The sequence below is a fragment of the Nerophis ophidion genome, linkage group LG26 (assembly GCF_033978795.1).
Source record: "Nerophis ophidion isolate RoL-2023_Sa linkage group LG26, RoL_Noph_v1.0, whole genome shotgun sequence".
Classification (NCBI taxonomy): Eukaryota; Metazoa; Chordata; class Actinopteri; order Syngnathiformes; family Syngnathidae; genus Nerophis; species Nerophis ophidion.
Window position 1 is genome coordinate 9,599,519 of NC_084636.1, and position 20,013 is coordinate 9,619,531.

General features: G+C 39.6%; 1 long non-coding RNA gene across 1 annotated transcript; it reads left to right on the forward strand.

Moving 5' to 3' along the window:
- The first annotated feature begins 8,000 nt into the window (after window positions 1–8,000).
- LOC133543646 (uncharacterized) lies at window positions 8,001–17,788 on the forward strand. Its single transcript, XR_009804439.1, has 7 exons — window positions 8,001–8,125; window positions 11,664–11,739; window positions 12,649–12,726; window positions 13,260–13,337; window positions 13,870–13,947; window positions 16,533–16,604; window positions 16,721–17,788. It is a non-coding gene; the product is annotated as an uncharacterized LOC133543646 (long non-coding RNA).
- Window positions 17,789–20,013: the final 2,225 nt, after the last annotated feature.

Genomic DNA, 20,013 nt, shown 5'->3' on the forward strand with positions numbered 1-20,013 from the left:
TGTGAGTGCAGCCACACACACACACACACACACACGCACACACCGTGCGCACACCACTTATGCAGCCGCCGGTGTGTGCTCAGCGCTGACCTTGTTGAGCTGACAGTTAGCAGGAGCAAACACTTCTCGCCGGCAGCGCTTTGTTCGCCGACGCCGCGGCGAGGCGGTCGGACGTCGGCAAGAAGTGCAGAAAAAAAGAGATTTCCATCAGCTGAGCTGATGGCAATCGCAAAGTTGGCGGAACAAAAAAGCGAGGTTGAAAGAGAAAGAAACATAACAACATCTTTCATCTTTTCTGAGCTCTGCTGAGGACATTTTTATCTCAGTTGGAAAATGTAACGTTTTAAAGATTTGACGTCCTTTGGGGAGGAAATATTGCATTATTTTTGTTAATTTGCATGTTTTTATAACCATCCATCCATCCATTTTCTTCCGCGTATTCCCTTTGGGATCGCGGGGGGCGCTGGTGCCTATCTCAGCTACAATCGGCAGGGTACACCCTGGACAAGTCGCCACCTCATCGCCAATGATACATTATTATGGTAACACTTTAGTTTGGGGAACATCCATCCATCCATCCATTTTCTACCGCTTGTACAGTTCGGGTCGCTGGAGCTTATCTCAGCTGCATTCAGGGGGAAGGCGGCGTACACCCTGGACAAGTGGCCACCTCATCACAAGCATATTTACCCTTAATTACACTGTCATGTTGGGTGGTCTGGATGATGTTTTTGTTATTTTTTTTTTTTTGGTGCACTCTTGTTTGTTTTGGTTGCTGCGACGGTTCCTTGCTGTCGTCGCTCGGGTTCCATGGACCACTCAGGAAGGACATGCTTGAGCAGGTTTGACTCTCATTTATTTTTCGATAAAGACAGTTTATTGCGCCGTCACCGCTCCCGCTGCTCGCTCCTCCGTGTCGCTTGGTTGGCCGCGTCTCCGTCTCTCGTGGCTCGCTCTCTGTTGCTCTCACTTCTCATGTGCTGCATCTGCTGCGGACTCTCCTCCTTCTCTTTTATACAGTGGGATATTTTGATTGTTTCCCGGTGTGCGAGCCACGCACCTGATCTCGCTCGTTGCGTTGCTCCCGGCACGCCCTGCCTCTCCGCTCAGCCGCATTCTCAGCCTCCTTGCTGCCATCTTGAGCAGGGCTCCAGCATGCCCTGCCCCGCTGCTCGTTCGCCGGCGCCGCCTCTCTACAGTTGCCATGATGACTTATAATTTTCACCTGCCGCTGATGTTCGGACGCTCACCTGGCTCTAATCATGAGACTATTTAAACCGCCCTTGCCAGTCAAGTCAGTCTGGCGACATTGCTCCGTTTATGCCTGGTTTACGCTACTCTACATTTGCTCTGTTCACGCCACAGTTCATGCTGCCCGTTTTCATGCCACAGTATGTTAAAGTTAAAGTTAAAATACCAATGATTGTCATACACACTAGGGGTGGCGAAATTATTCTCTGCATTTGACCCATCACCCTTGATCACCCCCTGGGAGGTGAGGGGAGCAGTAAGCAGCAGCGGTGGCCGCGCCCGGAAATAATTTTTGGGTGATTTAACCCCCAATTCCAACTCTTGATGCTGAGTGCCAAGCAGGGAGGTGATGGGTCCCATTTTTATAGTGTTTGGTGTGACTCGGCCGGGGTTTGAACTCACAACCTACGGACACTCTAACCACTAGGCCACTGAGTAGGTGTACAAGAGTTTGTTTCATGCCACAGTTTTGTGTTTTTTCCACGCCTTAGTTTATGTTTGTTCCTATTTTGATAGTGAATAATTAGAAATGTTCCTACCTTCACGCCTGGTCCAGAGTAGTCTGTTTGCATCCCGGGAGAACAAACCACGCAGCAAGCTACGACCTCCACGTCATGACATATACCGCAAAAACTGAAATCAAAGTAAGATTACATATCCCAAATAAGAATGATATTTTGCTTGTTTTTTGTCTGATAAGATAATTATTCTCACTAAGCAGATTTTATGTTAGTCTTTTACTTGTTTTAAGGGTTTTGGACCTAAATGATCTCAGTAAGATATTAAATGTGTTTAGAGCTGAAGTTTCACCACAATAACAAACATATTTGCTAATTTAATGTCAGTGTCTATCAAAACTGAGCATTATTATCTTTGTCAGAAATTGTATTGTCAGATATGTTTTGCATTGTGCCTCATTAGAACGTGCAGACAGTCTCTTGGCACTTCTTTTGTGCTTGCAGCCAAGTGTGTGTGTGTGTGTGTGTGTGTGTGTGTGTGTGTGTGTGTGTGTGTGTGTGTGTGTGTGTGTGTGTGCTCTTGTATTTCCACCCTTCTTGAGACATCAAGAAGGAAAAGTAGCTTCCACATGAGGAGGTGTGAATAAGTGATGACATGGTCCCAATAACATTGCATCTAATAGAGAATGTCTCATTTGCACCCCTGCTGGTGAAATCTAGCAAAATTAGGGTGAAATGTATCAAAATGAGGGTGGTCTCAAAAAGGAGGGATTTTTTTCAAATTGACTATGTGTATTTTTTGAAAGTGCTCCCTCTCTGGTCAACATACGAAATAACAAGTGTGTGTAAGAAATTGAAATGCGCCCCCTTCAGCCAAAATTAATAATAATAAAAAAAAATGTATATACAGACATATTGTAATAACTTGAAGTAAATAAAGAACATTTAAATCCAATTACAAAAAACAAAAAAACAAATGCAGTCTTTTTCTCACAATGTGTTGACTTTTTTCTTATAAAATTGGGAACAATTTCTCATATTGTTTCTGTTTCTGTAATATTGCAATATTTTCTCGTAACATAACTTTTTTTAAAATGTAAAAATTATTACTTTTTAATGCAAAATAGTGACATTTGTCGTATAAAATTAAGAAATAAGAAAGATAAAAAAAAAGAAAAATAAGAAATTGAAATGCGCCCCTTTTGGCCCAAATAAAAAAAATTAACTTGAAGTAAATAATGAAAATTAAAATCCAATTACAAACAAAAAATTCAAAAAAATACAAATGAACTTAAAGCAGTCTTTTCTTATAAAATTGGGAACAATTTCTCATATTCTTTCTGTTTCTGTAATAATGCAATATTTTCTCCTAAAATTATAACTTTTTTTTAAATGTAAAATTATTACTTTTTAATGCAAAATAGGGCCATTTGTCGTATAAAATTCTGACTGTTATCACAATATTGCCATTTTTTTGGGTTCTTGTAAAACAGTGACATATTTTTATTAAAATGATGACTCTTGTCATAATTTAGCCGAGTAAAATTCTGATTATTATTATAATATTTCTGACATTTTTAAGTTTTCTTATAAAATTGTGACTTTTGTCGAGTCAAATCTGGACTCTTTTCATAAAATTGCCAATCGTTTTAAGCTTTTCTTGAATAATTTGCGACTTTTATTGAGTAGAATCCCGACTTTTATCATAATATTGCACAAATGTTAAATTTTTCTTGTAAAATTCTGACTTGAGTTTAGTAAAATGATGACTTTTGTTATAATACCGCCAAAATTGTGATCCTTCTCTCGTGAAATTCCAACTCATTTTTCACAACAAGCTTTTTTATATTTGCCTGGTATGTATATATTATTCATGTTGTAAATACACATCTTTATATATCTAGAAAGGCTGGTCCTAAAGAGGTAGGCAATTTTTGGAGTTCTCAAAAAGGTAACAAATACAAGAATATGTGTGTGTGTGTGTGTGTGTGTGTGTGTGTGTTTTCTTGTATTTCTAGTCTTCTTAAGACAACAAGGAAAAGTAGCTTCCATATGGAGAGATGTGAACAAGTGAGGACATAAATCATGCTCCCAATACGGAAAACCATTGCATCTAATAGAGAATGTCTCATTTGCACCCCTGCTGGTGACTTCTATCAACATTAGGGTGAAATCTATCAGAATGAGGGTGGTCCCAAAAAGGAGGGATTTTTCTAATTGACTGTGTGTCGCTTTTAAAAGTGCTCCCCCTCTGGTCAACATATGAAATAAGTGTGTGTAAGAAATTGAAATGCGCCCCCTTTGGCCAAAATTAATACAATAAATAAAATAAATATGTATATAGGGACATACTGTTATAACTTGAAGTAAATAATGAAGATTATAAACAAATTACAAACAAAAATTTCAAAAAAATACATATTAACTAAAAGCAGCCTTTGTCTCAATGTGTCAACTTTTTTCTCATAAAATTGGGAACAATTTTTCATATTCTTTCAGTTTCTGCAATATTTTCTCCTAAAATTATTACTTTTTTAAAATGTAAAATTATTACTTTTTAATGCAAAATGGAGACATTTATCATTTTAAAATTCTGACTGTTATCACCATATTGGCAATTGTTTTGGTTCTTGTAAAATAGTAACATATTTTTATTAAAATTATGACTCTTGTCATTATTTTGCCGAGTAAAATTCCGATTGTTATTATAATATTGCCAAATTTGTAAAGTTTTCTTATACAATTGTGACTTTTTTCAAGTAAAATTTCGACTCTTTTCATAAAATTGCCAACATGTTAAGCTTTTCTTGTATAATTGCAACTGTTATTGAGTAAAAATTCAACATTGCACAAATTTTTAATTTTTCTTGAAAAAATATGACTTGCGTTGAGTAAAATGACGACTTTTATTATAATACCGCCAAAATTCAAAGTTTTTCTTGTGAAATTGTGACCTTTTTCTTGTGAAATTCCAACTAATTTTTTCACAACAAGCTTTTTTATATTTGCATAGTATGTATATATTGTTCATGTTGTAAATACACATCGTTATATATCTAGAAAGGCTGGTTCTAAAGAGGTAGGAAATTTTTGGAGGTCTCAAGAAGGTAAAAAATACAAGAATATGTGTGTGTGTGTGTGTGTGTGTGTGTGTGTGTGCTCCCATCTAGTGCTCGATATATTTTTTCCATCATTCTAGCTATAGTGGAAAGGGGGGCCTTCACAACCAACTGACCAAACGTGGGTCCACACAAAGTAGGCAAGACATTTTAAGTGTGTGTGTGTGTGTGTGTGTGTCTGTGTGTGTGTGTGTGTGTGTGTGTGTGTGTGTGTGTGCTCTCATCTAGTGCTAGATATATTTTGTTCATCATTCTAGCTATAGTGGAAAGGGGGGCCCTCACAACCTACTAACCAAACGTGGGTCCACACAAAGTAGGCAAGACATGTAAGTGTGTGTGTGTGTGTGTGTGTGTGTGTGTGTGTGTGTGTGCTCCCATCTCGTGCTAGATATATTTTGTTCATCATTTTAGCTATAGTGGAAAGGGGGGCCTTCACAACCTTTTAACCAAACGTGGGTCCACACAAAGTAGGCAAGACATGTAAGTGTGTGTGTGTGTGTGTGTGTGTGTGTGTGTGTGTGTGTGTGCTCCCATCTCGTGCTAGATATATTTTGTTCATCATTTTAGCTATAGTGGAAAGGGGGGCCTTCACATCCTTTTAACCAAACGTGGGTCCACACAAAGTAGGCAAGACATGTAAGTGTGTGTGTGTGTGTGTGTGTGTGTGTGTGTGTGTGTGTGCTCCCATCTCGTGCTAGATATATTTTGTTCATCATTTTAGCTATAGTGGAAAGGGGGGCCTTCACAACCTTTTAACCAAACGTGGGTCCACACAAAGTAGGCAAGACATGTAAGTGTGTGTGTGTGTGTGTGTGTGTGTGTGTGTGTGTGTGTGTGTGTGCTCCCATCTCGTGCTAGATATATTTCGTTCATCATTCTAGCTATAGTGGAAAGGGGGGCCTTCACAACCTTTTAACCAAACGTGGGTCCACACAAAGTAGGCAAGACATGTAAGTGTGTGTGTGGTGTGTGTGTGTGTGTGTGTGTGTGCTCCCATCTAGTGCTAGATATATTTTGTTCATCATTCTAGCTATAGTGGAAAGGTGGGCCTTCACAACCTTTTAACCAAACGTGGGTCCACACAAAGTAGGCAAGACATTTAAGTGTGTGTGTGTGTGTGTGTGTGTGTGTGTGTGTGTGTGTGTGTGTGTGTGTGTGTGTGTGCTCCCATCTAGTGCTAGATATATTTTGTTCATCATTCTAGCTATAGTGGAAAGGGGGGCCTTCACAACCTACTAACCAACCGTGGGTCCACACAAAGTAGGCAAGACATGTAAGTGTGTGTGTGTGTGTGTGTGTGTGTGTGTGTGTGTGTGTGTGTGTGTGTGTGTGTGTGCTCCCATCTAGTGCTAGATATATTTTGTTCATCATTCTAGCTATAGTGGAAAGGTGGGCCTTCACAACCTTTTAACCAAACGTGGGTCCACACAAAGTAGGCAAGACATTTAAGTGTGTGTGTGTGTGTGTGTGTGTGTGCGTTTGTCAAAGTGACATATGGGGACATTTTTATGAAATTTCACCTTACATATGAGGACCTGTTGAAATATGGGGACATTTTCCATGTCCCCATATTTCCCGCAATGCTATCGTGTTCTAGACCCTCCCAGCATGTTCCCAGACCAAAAATCTCTAAAGTCTTCATTTGTCAAATTTTCAGAAAAAGTGTGTGAAAGTGTGTTTAATTTTTTTGGTCACCTTCGATTTTGCCCCTAGTGGCCATCTTTGCTATTAGGACACACACACACACACTTGTCCTCATATGTCATATGTCCTCATATGTCATGTGGGTCAGAAACTCACACACTCCAACATTTGAAAAACATCTAATCATTACAGCAATAAACATACTTTTGAATTCTAAATCAAATAACACATTTTCAACTGATCTGATGATCTCAACCTTTTTTATGTTAGTTTTATCCATTCATTTGGTTTATCTGGAGAGGATTTGTGCTGGACAATCAATAATAAAGGGATTATGGTGATGATTTAATCGGTTTGATTCAGTATTTTACTGTATTGGGCTTTTTTCTATTCTGTTGTCTAAAATACAATGCCGCACAATAATTACTTTAAATGTGCCTGAAAAAAAACCTTCAACCTTGATTGAGACAAAGGCGATAATTCAAATGCAATTCAAACTACATCCAGTATTTAATATTTTCAAATGGTTACAATAGCACATGATTTTGGTATTTTTATCTTTGGGACAAATTTTGGATTCAATTGGGGATTGTTTTTGGAGGTATTCACTTCACATTGTGTTCAAGATGCTTACTTCCGCCCACTCTGAAGAGTCTCTGCGTCTGATTGGTCCAATTTTCAGTTAGGCGCTGCCTGATTGGCCAGTGGATGATGTCGGATCCTAACAGAGGGCTAAATCACTAGTTAACTATTTTCAACTTGGAAGTTATACAGCTCACGTATCACACTTAATATTGAATATATATAAAAAGGGTTTTCCAAAAGGACCATTTATAATCGAAATACAAAACTTCACACACGATTTTGAGCACAACAGAGCGCTCAGTGAACATCACTTCCGGGACCTGCATCACCGGAGAGGGACATCTATCTTGGCCACAAACCATCTTTGACAGTCTTCGGCAGCATGGTTGAATCAGGTGAGCATAAAATGGAGTTTAACGTAATTAAATAGACCAATGTTTTTTAACATAGGAAAATAGTTCATTATAAAGAACAGTAAAATGTTTTTTGTTATTAATTGCAACCAGATTTGATTTTATGAGGTTAAATAAAGCATTTCAGTTCTGGGCCAAGGCCAAAAGGCATTTAATTTTTTTTTTTTTTAAAGTTGCAATGAAGATTATAAGTAGCAGTGATTGGCACACACTAGGTGTGGTGAAATTATTCTCTGCATTTGACCCATCACCCTTGATCACTATGCAAGTAAACCTTGTCTTAATTTTAAACAAGACAGACTAGAGTTCTTCAAATTGTTTATACTTTTTCTCAAATACAAATATTTCAAGCTGATAAGCACTGTGGAGTTGGCATGTTACTGATATTGTTACATTAGTTCTTTGTTTGAGAAGCTTCATGTCTGCATTGAGCCTAAATTTAACAGTTTTTGAAGGGTTTAGTTCTTTGTTTTATTTCTGTGTCACTGACTTTTTTCATTTTTATGTGTGGATTTGTTAGGCGCGTCAACACATGATATAGACATCGTACCCAAAAGAAGAGCGAGATGTAATCCTGAGGCTGAAGCCACCGAGTTTATGTGATCTGGATGTGACAAGTCTTGTTTTAAGGCCCATTGGATCAATGATTGGAAAGGTAAGTCTTGTTATGTAACATATCAATGGTAACTGTATCAACATCTCATTTGGATCATTTCCTTACTGTCTAATAGAGGTTGTATTATATGGCTTTAATTAGAAGTGTTTGGAATAACAGCGTTCCACGTCCCAAGAGCTAGCTTCTGTAGCCGAGGATCGGACCGCCAAGTGCCCTGCTTTCGGCTGCCGCCCAGCTCACAATGCACCCGACCTCTATGGCCCCTCGGAGTCTTGTTCACGAGTGGGGGAAGAGTGGATCGTGAGATCGACAGGCGGATCGGTGCGGCGTCTTCAGTAATGCGGACGTTGTATCGATCCGTTGTGGTGAAGAAGGAGCTGAGCCGGAAGGCAAAGCTCTCAATTTACCGGTCGATCTACGTTCCCATCCTCACCTATGGTCATGAGCTTTGGGTCATGACCGAAAGGATAAGATCACGGGTACAAGCAGCCGGAATGAGTTTCCTCCGCCGTGTAGGGGTGCTCTCCCTTAGAGATAGGGTGAGAAGCTCTGCCATCCAGGAGGAACTCAAAGTAAAGCCGCTGCTCCTCCACATGGAGAGGAGCCAGATGAGGTGGTTCGGGCATCTGGTCAGGATGCCACCCGAACGCCTCCCTAGGGAGGTGTTTAGGGCACGTCCAACCGGTAGGAGGCCACGGGGAAGACCCAGGACACGTTGGGAAGACTATGTCTCCCGGCTGGCCTGGGAACGCCTCGGGATCCCCCGGGAAGAGCTGGACGAAGTGGCTGGGGAGAGGAAAGTCTGGGCTTCCCTGCTTAGGCTGCTGCCACCGCGACCCCACCTCGGAAAAGCGGAAGATGATGGATGGATGGTATAACAGCGGTATATGAAAACGATGTTACTAATGCTGTTACTTTTACCGGTAACGAGTAATCTAATAACTTTTATGTACGCTACAACGCTGTTACGATGCGTTTTATGTAATGTGGCATGCTACTTTTGATGTGATTGTATGTCAACAAGACAGCGTTAGAAGCACGAAAGGTTTAGTGCAGGTAATATATTATTACTAATGAAAGCAACCCCCGGAAGTAATTACGAACACGATATCAAATAGAAAGAGGCCTCATCCACACGCAAACAAAAACATTCAACAGAACTATCTTAACTGCCACTGCTAAGCTAAAAAATACAGCTGAACTATTCTGCTATGTCTGGGCGCTGACGTCCCACTTGGCAAAAGGCACAGCTTTTTAAAGGCACACACACACTCTGCTCTCGTGAAATGTCTCTCAACTGCATATGCTAGATATTTAAAACTTTTCTTTTTCAAGTAACACATTAATTACAAACCCCTTTTCCATATGAGTTGGGAAATTGTGTTAGATGTAAATCCAAACGGAATAATTTTTTTTACAAATAATAATTAACTTAGAATTTCATGGCTGTAACACGTGCCAAAGTAGTTGGGAAAGGGCATGTTCACCACTGTGTTACATCACCTTTTCTTTCAACAACACTCAATAACCGTTTGGGAACTGAGGAAACTAATTGTTGAAGCTTTGAAAGTGGAATTCTTTCCCATTCTTGTTTTATGTAGAGCTTCAGTCCTTCAACAGTCCGTGGTCTCCTCTGTCGTATTTTACGCTTCATAATGCACCACACATTTTTGATAGGACTGCAGGCCGGTCAGGAAAGTACCTGCACTCTTTTTTTATGAAGCTGAACACGTGCTGAATGTGGCTTGGCATTGTCTTGCTGAAATAAGCAGGGGCGTACATGAAAAAGTTGGCGCTTAAGTGGCAGCAAATGTTGTTCCAAACAGATGGGTAACTTACAGATGTGTAAGTTACCCATGCCTTGGGCACTAATGCACCCACATACCATCACAGATACTGGCTTTTGAACTTTGCGTCGATAACAGTCTGGATGGTTCGCTTCCCCTTTGATCCGGATGAAACGGTGTCGAATATTTCCAAAAACAATTTGAAATTTGGGCTCGTTAGACCACAGAACACCTTTCCACTTTGCATCAGTCCATCTTAGATGATCTCGGGCCCAGAGAAGCCGGCGGCGTTTCTGGATGTTGATAATTGGCTTTCGCTTTGCATAATAGAGCTTTAACTTGCACTTACAGATATAGCAACAAACTGTATTTAGTGACAGTGGTTTTCTGAAGTGGGCTTCACGGTGGCAGAGGGGTTAGTGCGTCTGCCTCACAATACGAAGGTCCTGCAGTCCTGGGTTCAAATCCAGCCTCGGGATCTTCCTGTGTGGAGTTTGCATGTTCTCCCCGTGAATGTGTGGGTTCCCTCCGGGTACTCCGGCTTCCTCCCACTTCCAAAGACATGCACCTGGGGATAGGTTGATTGGCAACACAAAAAATTGGCCCTAGTGTGTGAATGTGAGTGTAAATGTTGTCTATCTGTGTTGGCCCTGCGATGAGGTGGCGACTTGTCCAGGGTGTACCCCGCCTTCCGCCCGATTGTAGCTGAGATAGGCACCAGCGCCCCCCGCAACCCCAAAAAGGGAATAAGCGGTAGAAAATGGATGGATGGATGGGTTTTCTGAAGTGTTCCTGAACTCATGTGGTGATATCCTTTAGAGATTGATGTCGGTTTTTGATACAGTGCCGTCTGAGGGATCGAAGGTCACGGTTATTCAATGTTAGTTTCCAGACATGCCGCTTACGTGGAGTGATTTCTCCAGATTCTCTGAACCTTTTGATGATATCATGGAGCGTAGATATTGAAATCCCTAAATTTCTTGCAATCGCACTTTGAGAAACGTTGTTCTTAAACTGTTTGACTATTTGCTCACGCAGTTGTGGACAAAGGGGTGTACCTCGCCCCATCCTTTCCTGTGAAAAACTGAGCATTTTTTGGGAAGCTGTTTTTATACCCAATCATGGCACCCACCTGTTCCAAATTAGCCTTCACACCTGTGGGATGTCCCAAATAAGTGTTTGATGAGCATTTCTTAACTTTATCAGTATTTATTGCCACCTTTCCCAACTTCTTTGTCGCGTGTTGCTGGCATCAAATTCTAAAGTTATTGATTATTTGCACCAAAATAACGTTTATAAGTTTGAACATCAAATATGTTGTCTTTGTAGCATATTCAACTGAATATGGGTTGAAAAGGATTTGCAAATCATTGTATTCTGTTTATATTTACATCTAACACAATTTCCCAACTCATATGGAAACGGGGTTTGTACTTAATTTAATAATTAATTACATTTATGAAAGAGTAATTCTGTTTGTAATTGAATTTTTTGTTAAGTAACGACTATTATTATTCCTTTTTAAAACAGATATTCCAAACATTGTTAATTGATAAACTGTTTTATCAGGATATGGTGTATTTGCTCTTGCATCAATTTAAAAAGGTTCTTTTGTGGTCGAGTACCGAGGGAAGTTCATCTCAAGACATGAGCGGGACAAGAGACAGAAACCCTCTATAAATATCTTTACTATTTATCTGGCATTATATGCTCATAATGTTAACAACAAAAAGTGCTGATAATGTTATAATTAATAAGTTCTAACATTATTTTTATGTGTTTTGTTGCAGACACCAACTGTTGATGTTCTATCTCAACATTCTCCAGATTCATGTGAGCGATAAACCGACTTCATCCCTCCAACAGGTTATTACTTGACTATTTTACTATCCATCCATTTTCTACTACCTGTCCCTTTTTTGGGGTGGCGGGGTGTGCTTGAGCCTATCTGAGCTGCATTCGGGCGGAAGGCGGAGTACACCCTGGACAAGTCGCCACCTCATTACACGGCCAACACAAATAGACAACATTTACACTCACATTCACACACTAGGGCCAATTTAGTGTTGCCAATCAACCTATCCCCAGGTGCATGTCTTTGGAGGTAAGATGAAGCCGGAGTACCCGGAGGGAACCCACGCAGTCACGGGGAGAACATGCAAACTCCACACAGAAAGATCACGAGCCCAGGATTTAACTCAGGACTACTCAGGACCTTCGATTTGTGACACACATGCACTAACCCCTGTACCACCGTGCTGCCCAATATCTGCTAAAAACTTGACACAACCTATACTTCAAAAGACATTTAATCCTTTTAACCTCTCACAGATCAGTTTATATGACAACATTTTTTAAGGGTACATCCATGTTAGTCAGTGTGGAAATAACAACTCATGTTTAGCAAAACAGGAGATGTTACAGGTCAGCAACATGAATTCTGTATGTGATCACTTGTCATGTACTCATATTGTTTGAACTAAAAAATACTTCAGTGTGTTTCATATAAGGTCCTCATATTTTCTGAACCACATTAGTGTGTGTTACAATGTTTAATTCAAAGCTTTAAAATGAGTGTTTCAATCCAGGTCCTCATATTTTCTGAACCACATTTTAGTGAATGTTACATTCTTAAATAATAGTCTAAGAGCTAAAACGCTATAATAATCTTTACTGTTTGTGTAGAATTATATGCTCAGAATATTATCAACCAAAAGTGGTTGTTAATGTTATAATTAATTAGTTCTGACATTATATTTTTGTGTTTTGTTGCAGACACCAACTGTTGGGGTTCTATCTCAACATTCTCCAGATTCAGATGTGAGCGATAAACCGACTTCATCCCTCCAACAGGTTATTACAAGTCTATTTTTACTATATCTGCTCTAAATGTGACCCAACCTATATTTTGAAAGACATTTATTAATTTTAATCTCTCACAGATCAGTTTATTTGACAACATTTTCGTAAGGGTACATCCATGTTAGTCAGTAAGGAGTTTGGAACTCATGTTTAGCAAAACAGGAGATGTTACAAGTCAACAACATACATTCTACATGTGACCACTCGTCATGTCCTTATATTGTTTGAACCAAGAAAGACTTAGGTGTGTTTCATATAAGGTCCTCATATTTTCTAAACCAGATTAGTGTGTGTTACAATGTTAATGTCCAAGCTTTAAAATGAGTGTCTCAATTCAGGTCCTCATATTTTCTGAACCAGATTTTAGTGTGTTTTATATTCTTAATTAATTGTCTAAGAGCTGAAACTCTGTAATAATCTTTACTATTTATCTGACATTGTATGCTCAGAGTTTTATCAACAAAAAGTGCTGATAATGTTATAATTAATTAGTTTTGACATTATATTTTTGTGTTTTGTTGCAGAAACCAACTGTTGAGGTTCCATCTCAACATTCTCCAGATTCAGATGTGAGCCATTAACTGACTTCATCCCTCCAACAGGTTATTACATGTCTATTTTTACTATATATGCTCTAAATTTGACCCAACCTATATTTTGAAAGACATTTATTTATTTTAATCTCTCACAGATCAGTTTATATGACAACTTTTTCGCAAGGGTACATCCATGTTAGTCAGTAGGAAGTTTAGAACTCATGTTTAGCAAAACAGGAGATGTTACAAGTCAACAACATAAATTCTACATGTGAGCACTCGTCATGTCCTTATATTGTTTGAAGCAAGAAAGACTTAGGTGTGTTTCATATAAGGTCCTCATATTTTCTGAACCAGAAAATGTGTGTTACAATGTTAATGTCAAAGCTTTAAAATGAGTGTCTCAATTCAGGTCCTCATATTTTCTGAACCAGATTTTTGTGTGTGTTACATTCTTAATGAATTGTCTAAGAGCTGAAACTCTGTAATAATTTTTACCCTTTATCTGGCATTGTATGCTCAGATTTTTATCAACAAAAAGTGGTGAGAATGTTATAATTAATTAGTTATGACATTATATTTTTGTGTTTTGTTGCAGAAACCAACTGTTGAGGTTCTATCTCAACATTCTCTAGATTCAGATGACAGCCATAAACCGACTTCATCCCTCCAACAGGTTATTACATGTCTATTTTTACTATATCTGCTCTAAATTTGACCCAACCTATATTTTGAAAGACATTTATTAATTTTAATCTCTCACAGATCAGTTTATATGACATCATTTTCGTAAGGGTACATCCATGTTAGTCAGTAGGGAGTTTGGAACTCATGTTTAGCAAAACAGGAGATGTTTACAGTCGGTTTCTGCAGCGCTGTTTTCATTGATCAAAGTATTTTTTCGGTGGTCGTGTTTTTGGTACATAACTTGTAAATAGTGCGCAAATAATAGGCTATATATATATATATATATATATATATATATATATATATATATATATAAATACATTCAAACCCCGTTTCCATATGAGTTGGGAAATTGTGTTAGATGTACATATAAACGGGATACAATGATTTGCAAAGAATTTTCAACCCCAATTCTGTTGAATATGCTACAAAGACAACATATTTGATGTTAAAACTGCTAAACATTTTTTTTGCAAAGAATTTAGGGATTTTACCATCTAGGGTCCGTAAAATTATCAAAAGGTTCAGAGAATCTGGAGAAATCACTGGACGTAAGCGATGTACTGCATTAAAAACCGACATCAGTGTGTAAAAGATATCACCACATGGGCTCAGAAATACTTCAGAAAACCACTGTCAGTTACTACAGTTGGTCGCTACATCTGTAAATGCAAGTTAAAACTCTACTATGCAAAGCAAATGCCATTTATCAACAACACAGAGGAATGTCGCGGGCTTCGCTGGGCCCGAGCTCATCTAAGATGGACTGATGCAAAGTGGAAAAGTGTTCTGTGGTCTGACGAGTCCACATTTCAAATTATATATGGAAATTGTGGACGTGGTGTTCTCCGGAACAAAGAGGAAATTAACCATCCGGATTGTTATAGGCGCAAAGTTCAAAAGCCAGCATGTGTGATGGTATGGGGGTGTATTAGTGCCCAAATCATTGGTAACTTACACATCTGAGAAGGCACCATTAATGCTGAATGGTCCATACAGGTTTTGGAGCAACATATGTTGTCATCCAAGCAACATTATCATGGACGCCCCTGCTTATTTCAGCAAAACAATGCCAAGCCACGTGTTACAACAGCGTGTCTTCGTAGTAAAAGAGTGCGGGTACTTTCCTGGTCCGCCTGCAGTCCAGACATGTCTCCCATCAAAAATGTGTAGCGCATTATGAAGCGTAAAATACGACAACTTAAGCTCTACATCAAGCAAGAATGGTAAAGAATTCTACTTTCAAAGCTTCAACAGTTAGTTTCCTCAGTTCCCAAACGTTTATTGAGTGTTGTTAAAAGAAAATGTGATGTAACACAGTGGTGAACATGCCCTTTCCCAACTACTTTGGCACGTGTTGCAGCCATGAAATTCTAAGTTAATTATTATTTGCAAAAAAAAAAAAGTTTGAGTTTTAACATCAAATATGTTGTCTTTGTAATGCTTTCAATTGAATATGGGTTGAAAAGGATTTGCAAATCATTGTATTCAGTTTATATTTACATCTAACACAATTTTCCCAACTTTTTTGTATATATATTAGGGCTGGGCAACGATTAAAATTTTTAATCGAAGTTAATCGCACTATCACCGACGTCCCACTGGGTCATTATTGTCACCGATGTCCCACTGGGTGTGAGTTTTCCTTGCCCTTATGTGGGCCTATCGAGGATGTCGTGGTGGTTTGTGCAGCCCTTTGAGACACTAGTGATTTAGGGCTATATAAGTAAACATTGATTGATTGATTGATTTCTCTTATTAATCGCGATTAACTGCATTGTATACGCAAAGCCCAATAATGAATTCAAAAGTAGTGTGTAGTGCACCTTTATTGGAATATTCTCCCACATGAACAAAAGCGCCAAAACATTTGTTGTGCAAACACAATTTAAATCAGTCCTTGTTAAACAGTAGCAGTTAAATAGCATATTTTATGAAAATCAACTCCAAAAATGTAAATACAAACATTTAAGCTTATTGCCACTGCCAGGGTATTTAAGGTAACATGTTTGTTATGGAAAATAAATATAATCTACATACAAATCTCTGAGCCATAATCATAACATCTGAACAGGCAATTTCTGAGGTAACAGCAGAAACATTTTTTTTTTATCAGGGATCTTATGTTTAAAAAACTTATATTATAGGTAGTGGGCTGTTTTAGGGAATTTTTGATCAAATTATCCTTAGTAGCAATATTAATAATGTTGTGTTTATTCTGCGTAGTGCACTTAAAATAATTATGACCATATATGTTTGCTTGGTGCTTTGATAAACTGAACGCATATACATGGTACTATATTGTAATGTTATGAGCCAGGGGGAAAAAGAACTACCCTACCCAGCATGCAACAGGAGTGACGAGCATGCGCGGTAGCCCGGTATAGGTTGTGTCGCCATGACGGCATCTTGTATGTTGTGATATGCACGCTCTGAAAGCAAACGTTAAGAACTCAGCCAACACTCCTGGTCTGCATTATTCATAAATGGACAGACAACACACATACTCCGCTGCTTCACAAAGCACAATATGTTAAATGTTTACTTTTACAGTTTTCTAATTCTTCCTTTCAGATTGACAGCAGGACAAATCGCTGGAAGTGGGTATGTCTCAAGCTTCTTCCACTTGGTCCACTCCAAAGCGGGGTAAATAAATAATCCACATCATTTACTAGAATATTATATTACGTTTTGCACCTTTTCACTGTGTTATAGTCATTATTCCTTCAGTAAGAAATTGTATTTTGTCTCCTTTATGACAGCTGCAAAGGGGAAGAAGTGGAAGCAGTTGAATGACACATGTTGCATTTTGTAACTGGCAACAAAGTACCAGGTAAAAAAGATTGTGAAGCCTCCCTCCATAAAGAACTAGTAACTCTACAGGACAGAGATTGGCTTGACATCAAGTACTACATCCATAACAGAATTATATTTAAAAAAGGAAAAAAAATGTTTTCCCACATCTTCTGTGGTAGTTTGAGTATGTTACCAGCAATTAAAAAAGCAAAATAAACAGCAAGCGTTTTGTATTTATTCCAGATAATTCTTAGCGACAAAATCCACAAAAACAATTCAGTTACACTTAATCGACAATTACATTTTTACCCATGTTTCTTTTAAACTCTTCTTGGTTTTAGATTACAGTAGCATGGGATGGGGATTTTTTTTTAAATGACAACACATCAACTAAACCAACTCAGGTGGTTTTGTTAAGTCTCTGATGTCATTAGCCTCATATGTCACATGAACCTGAAATCTTAAACACTCTGTGACGTCATGGTTGTCATATTTCACAAACTTGAAATCTTAAACACTCTGTGACGTCATGGTCATCATATGTCACATGAACCTGAAATCTTAAACACTCTGTGACGTCATGGTTGTCATATTTCACAAACTTGAAATCTTAAACACTCTGTGACGTCATGGTTGTCATATTTCACAAACTTGAAATCTTAAACACTCTGTGACGTCATGGTCATCATATGTCACATAAACTTGAAATCTTAAACACTCTGTGACGTCATGGTCATCATATGTCACATGAACCTGAAATCTTAAACACTCGGTGACGTCATGGTCATCATATGTCACATAAACTTGAAATCTTAAACACTCTGGTCTTCATTTATCACCTAAACCTGACAAGTCCTCATATGTACCATAAAAATCAGGTTCAGAAAAAAACAAAAGAGTTGCAAAAATCTCAATAGACCACTGTGTTTCTAAAATTCTGGTTCACTAACCGTCTGATTCCCAGGCCTGCAGGACCATTGGAAAGGCATGTCCCTATATGTCACGTTTTTGTCATAAGTCCTCATATGTCACCCAAACACGTATGTGTGTGTGTGTGTGTGTGTGCTCCCATCTAGTGCTAGATATATTTTGTTCATCATTCTAGCTATAGTGGAAAGGGGGGCCTTCACAACCTACTAACCAACCGTGGGTCCACACAAAGTAGGCAAGACATGTAAGTGTGTGTGTGTGTGTGTGTGTGTGTGTGTGTGTGTGTGCTCCCATCTAATGCTAGATATATTTTGTTCATCATTTTAGCTATAGTGGGAAAGGGGGCCTTCACAACCTTTTAACCAAACGTGGGTCCACACAAAGTAGGCAAGACATGTAAGTGTGTGTGTGTGTGTGTGTGTGTGTGTGTGTGTGTGCGTGTGTGTGTGTGTGTGTGTGTGTGCTCCCATCTCGTGCTAGATATATTTTGTTCATCATTCTAGCTATAGTGGAAAGGGGGGCCTTCACAACCTTTTAACCAAACGTGGGTCCACACAAAGTAGGCAAGACATGTAAGTGTGTGTGTGGTGTGTGTGTGTGTTTTATTTTTGTGTGTGTGTGTGTGTGTGTGTGTGCTCCCATCTAGTGCTAGATATATTTTGTTCATCATTCTAGCTATAGTGGAAAGGTGGGCCTTCACAACCTTTTAACCAAACGTGGGTCCACACAAAGTAGGCAAGACATGTAAGTGTGTGTGTGTGTGTGTGTGTGTGTGTGTGTGTGTGCGTGTGTGCGTGTGTGTGCTGGTACTGTAGAGCTATAGTGTACACGGCAACAGTGATTGACGAGCAGCTGCGAGCGTGCAGCAGGAGCCGGGCACACATCCGTGTGACTGATCTGTAAATATTCTCTACCGCTGCTGCTGCCTCAGCAGGTCTCAGCGCATGGATCACATTGACAGGCGAGGACGGAGGCGGGGGGGGACGCTAACTCACGGCGTCACCATGAGAGAGAAAGACCGGTTGGAGGAGAAGGGGAGGGCGAGGGCAACTGGTCAGAACCACATGGCAGCAGAACAAGCTCAGTCTTGGACTGTTAGCAGACTGCCAATGCAGGAGTGACACGTGGACGCTTGGCATACTTCCACTTACATTGAATATAGTGCATGTGGCCCCAATATCACATACACTATATTGACAAATGTATTTGGCCACCTATCCAAATAATGAGAATCAGGTCCTAATCACTTGCCACTTAGGCATGGAGACTGTTTCTAGAAACATTTGTGAAAGAACTGGCCGCTCTCAGTGATTTCCAGCGTGGAACTGTTATAGGATGCCACCTGTGCAACGAATCCAGTTGTGAAATTTCCTCGCTCCAAAATATTCGAAAGTCAGCTTTATTATAAGAAAAAGGAAAAATTTGGGAACAACAGCAATTCAACCACCAAGTGGTAGGTCACATAAACTGACAGAGAGGGGTCAGCGGATGCTGAAGTGCATACTGCAAAGACTTTGTGCACAGTCAGTTGCTACAGAGCTCCAAACTTTATGTGAACTTCCAATTAGCCCACGTACGGCACGCAGAGAGCTTCATGGAATGGGTTTCCATGGCCGATCAGCTGAATCTAAGCCATACATCACTAAGCCCAGTGCTAAGCGTTGCCACTGGACTATAGAGCAGTGATTGAGTGATGAATCATGTTTTCCTATCTGGCAATCTGATGGACCAGTCTGGGTTTGGAGGTTGCCAGGAGAACGCTACTTTTCGGACTGCATTGTGCCGAGTGTGAAATTTGTTGGAGGAGGAATTACGGTGTGGGGTTGTTTTTCAGGAGTTGGGCTTTGAACCCTTACTTCCAGTGAAAAGGAACTTTGAATGCTTCAGGATACCAATACATTTCCGAGAATTCCATGCTCCCAACCTTGTGGGAGCAGTTTGGAGCCGGCCCCTTCCTCTTCCAACATGACTCTGCACCAGTGCACAAAGCAAAGTCCATAAAGACATGGATGACAGAGTCTGGTGTGGATGAACTTGACTGGTCTGCACAGAGTCCTGACCTGAACCTGTGATGCTTAGCTGGCATCGTGGTGCGGGTTCGTTCCCTCGAATGATGCAGTCGGACTTGGACACAGCGTGAAGGTAAGAAATTAAGATTTATTATCACTAACAAAACAGACTAACAACAAAAACACTTGCACAAAGGCACTAAAGACTAAACAAACAGAACAAGCATGGGAGCCAGAATGAACTAAGAACGCTAGCATGTGAGCTAGGGAAATACACAGAGGAATAGCGTGGAAGCTAACGAGTACAAAAAGTATTTTAC